Below are 3,999 nucleotides of genomic sequence, written 5' to 3'. Positions count from 1 at the left end.
TCTTGAACTCACTGTGGGAATGTGGAGCCCATGGAATAAGGTCCCCATGATCTGTCCTGACTCCACGGTGCCACAACTCAGATGGACATCTGCCTTGGCCCTGTACTGCAGTGCACAATTACTAGTTCCAGTCAGAATTTTTCGCTCACCTTTAATGCCAGTGCTGTTTAAGCTCACTAAGTGCAGCAGGTGCAAGAAAGAGATGGCAGCAGCCAGAAAACAGATGTCAAAAAAGGCAGTGAGTGCAAAAGTCTCAGAACAAGCAGAGGAAGAGATGAGGAGCTGTATCCAGTGAAATATCTGTTTTCTTAAGCAGGACTTTACCTAAAAAAAAAAAAAAAAAAGTGTAGAATGGCAGGCCTACATTAGGTAAGTGTTTGAGAAGTTTGTGAAGTTCTGGAGCAGAAGAAGGACCAACTCAGCTAGATTTGTTTTCTAGATTTTAGAATCCATTAATGCCACATCATTTGCTGCCACAAACAGGTATTTCTGGCCCAAATATCTGTAAATGGCGTACACTGCCCACTGCACAGACAACGCGTGGTGCATTAAAGTGTGAACTATGACTTCTCTGCTGGTCTTCATACTTGCAAATCGTCAGCTCTGCTCATCTTGCATGTTAACCTTTTGCAGTTTTGTTTCAAAACCTTCCACCATAAGCAAAATTAATAGATTTGTAAAGTTCTATTATCATCACCCAAGTAAATATGAATTTAGCCTCACAAAGAATAAACAGACAGACAAGCAAAAAAACCCCAAACCATATGTAACTGTAGAAGAGAGGGATTAAGCTATTAAATGGTGCAGAAACAGCTATTCATTAGAAGGAATAACTCATCTGCTTCTGTACCTATAAAGTATAACAGCTAACGATCAGAAGACACTATCTTTCCTAATAAACAGAGATGCAGCTGTAGTGATTACATAGTATTTCATATAGCAATATTCAGCTAAGGCAGAGAAAGAGAAAGGAGGCAGCCAGAACTCCTTGTACCAGCTGTCCTCGTATATTCAGTATCTGCATTTGTGGAACATGTTTGGAGGTTTGGGATTTTATGTTCCTCATATTAAGAATTCTGAACTTTATATTGATGAGCTAGAATAACCATAGTGACTGGAATAACTATAATTACTAGAATATTTACATGTTATATGACGTATATGATATATCATACATATATACATAATATTTATGTTATACAGTAGTTGCACGAGTTGGTGATCTGGTTGTAGGTTCCCTTGGTTCCCACTGCTATGAGTTTAGATCTTTAGTAAGGTAACAGCCTCCAGAAACTTTTGAAAAACCCAGAGATTTGGGTTTCTACACAGGAAAGATTTCTTGTGATCAGAGCAAAGGGGCTTGGAAGCCAAAGGAGGAGAGCTAGATACTTTATCCTCCCATGAAGCATAGGAAGAAAAATGAAGCCCACAAGTCTCTTCCTTCTCTGACACACGACAATCATTCCCTACACTTCTGCTTGTGAGTGCTCCACCGGAGTAAGAAACAGGCCCCTAATACAAAAGAACAACTGAAACTCCATTCAAAATCCCCCATCTCTCACCTGCTGCAGTTCAGCAGCAAGAGGCCAAATGAAAAGCAAGCAGAGGAGGAGGAGGAAAGAGGCAGAGATGGGCGGTGGGTGTCAGCTCCACATCTTCCAAAACTTTCCAAACTGGAGATGTACACATACACTTGATTTCCCTCACAGCTTCCTAAAAAGATGGGTAACTGCCATGCTGCTGAGCTTAGGGAGGGGTAGAGAGAATAGGTATTTCTGGGTAGAGGTATATTTGATTACAACACTACACAAAGCACTGAGAATCATCTTTGGGAACTGCAAAAGGGGACCTTCAAGGCGTATACCAAATGCATTCTCAAGTGAGCTCAGTCCCATCCTTTCCATAGGACTTGCGCAGTCCAATGATGTTATTTTCTGTCATTTTTCTGGCAACATGTAAGAGGCTAATACAGGGAAATCTAGTAGATGGCACTTTTAAGAGGCAGATGATACCAAGCTCTCAATCCTCAGTGCATCCAAACCTATAAGCACTTTTGAGCAAATCACTGAAGCTCAGCAGGCCACAACTACACTTGGAACTCATACCTTCCTTTTTTTTTTTTAATCTATAAGGAGGAGGGACAGAAGTTCTTGTTTAGTAAATTAGCAGGTACTTTTACAAACTGATTTCTTATTTGTATGTGTAATTACTACTGTGTGTCTAGAACGGTGGTTAACTTTTTTGCAAGAATGACTCTTTTTTGGGACTCATTTGAATTATTTTCAGATGTCTTGCCTCTACTGAGTCATAATTACTGGCTTGGGTTCTTACATTGGCCAGGGGACTGTTAACTACCTTTAATTGCTGACAGTGGCTCAGCTTCTTCAAGGCAAGGGTGAAACAGGTTGTAACTACCAAGGTGGTGCCAACAATTTAGAATAGGTGTTCCCAGGCTAGTGCTGCCATCACACAACTCCCTGTTGATGCCACCATAAACCAGAGCACACAGGTCCAGAAACTGGCTTGGAGCGTTGCCTAGATGCCATAGTACTCATTGTAACTGACAGACCTAAGATCTCAGGTTTTCGAGGTTTACATCAGCAAGTACAGCAACTCATGGAGACAGAAAATGAGGGGAAGTGAAGAGTGCAGAACTTAGAGGTATCTTCAGAAAACGAGCAACTGCCCTCTGAAATCTGCCTGAAGGAGTAGGGCAGAGTCAGTTCAAAATGGGCTTAGTCTACAGTATCGTCTCCACTCCTCAGCAGTATTTCGGTGCCTGGCTCCCACTTGGAGGGGTCGGTAAATAGCTGCCTGTGCTGTCCCGAGAACCCCACTCTGGGCGTTCAGACGCCGAGTTGATGCCAGCAGCAGCAATTATTTAAACGTGGTTAAGATGCGGAGGCCCTTCGTCAGGCCGTCGCTCCCCCTCTTCCCTTCAAACGAGAAGCAAAACATCAGCGCCTCAATAAACAACGACCGTAACCAGCGAGCCCGAGCATTTAGGAATGATGAGTCAGCCTTCCCTAAATTAGGGGATTGCCAGTGACGTTTTTAAAAGAAGAAGAAAAAAAAATATTAAAAATAAAACGCAAGGGGCAGAACGCGCGCGTTGTTTTGCTCGGCGGGAGCCGGGGCACGTTCCCCCGCCCGGGCCCGCCTTCCCCGCTGCTCCTGGCGGGACCGGCTGCGGGGGCTACCCGGGAGGGAACGCGGGGCGCGGCCGAGCCCATCTCCTTAACGAGGGACCAGATAAAACCGCTGAGGACGCCGCTTCGCCCCGCCGGGACGAGACAGGAGGGAGCCCGCCTTGCGCGGCCCCACGGGCGGGACGGGCCGCCGCCACCTCCCCTCAGCGCCCGCCCCGCCGCCGCCTGGGGGTGGGGGGGAGCGGGGCAGGGGGACTGGAGCTCCGCCGCCTGAGGAGAGGGAACGGAGAGGGGCGGGCAGGGCCGGCCACCGCCGGGCGAGGAGGGCTTTCCCGCCCCTGCCCCGCCCGCTGCCGCTCGGCGCCACGGCGAGGGGTGACGGGGGGGCGTCCCGGTCCTTCCTCACGGACCCGGGGCCGCCCCAGCGGGCAGAAGGCGAGCGGCACGGGGCTGTACCCGGCACCCCTTCTCCTCCTCCGCACCGAAGGCGCTCAGAGCCCTCTCCCCCGGGTCGCACTGTAGCGCAGTCCCACGCGTGTCCGCGTACCGCCACCCCCCCATAACCCTTCCCTCGCCGCCTCCCGCTGTGTGCAGGAAGGGGGGGGGGGAGAGTATTGCAGCAGGCCCCCAGCGCGCATGCGCCGCCACCTAGGGGACGCTGGGAAATGTAGTCGAATGCCGCCGCCGGCGGGCGCCTCCATTTTCTCCCCACGCTGCAGGCAGTGCGCATGCGCACGACCGCCCCGCCCCCTCCCCTCCCCTGTACGTTACCGCCCCTTCTGCCGCGACCGGTATCCCGGGCAGCGTTGTCACGGCGGCGCTGGTGAGGATTGGCCGAAGGAGCCGCGGG

Source organism: Vanellus vanellus, assembly GCF_965231255.1.
Source record: "Vanellus vanellus genome assembly, chromosome: 1".
NCBI classification, from domain to species: domain Eukaryota; kingdom Metazoa; phylum Chordata; class Aves; order Charadriiformes; family Charadriidae; genus Vanellus; species Vanellus vanellus.
The sequence above is the reverse complement of the archived record's forward strand: the minus strand, read 5'-3'. Positions refer to the sequence as shown.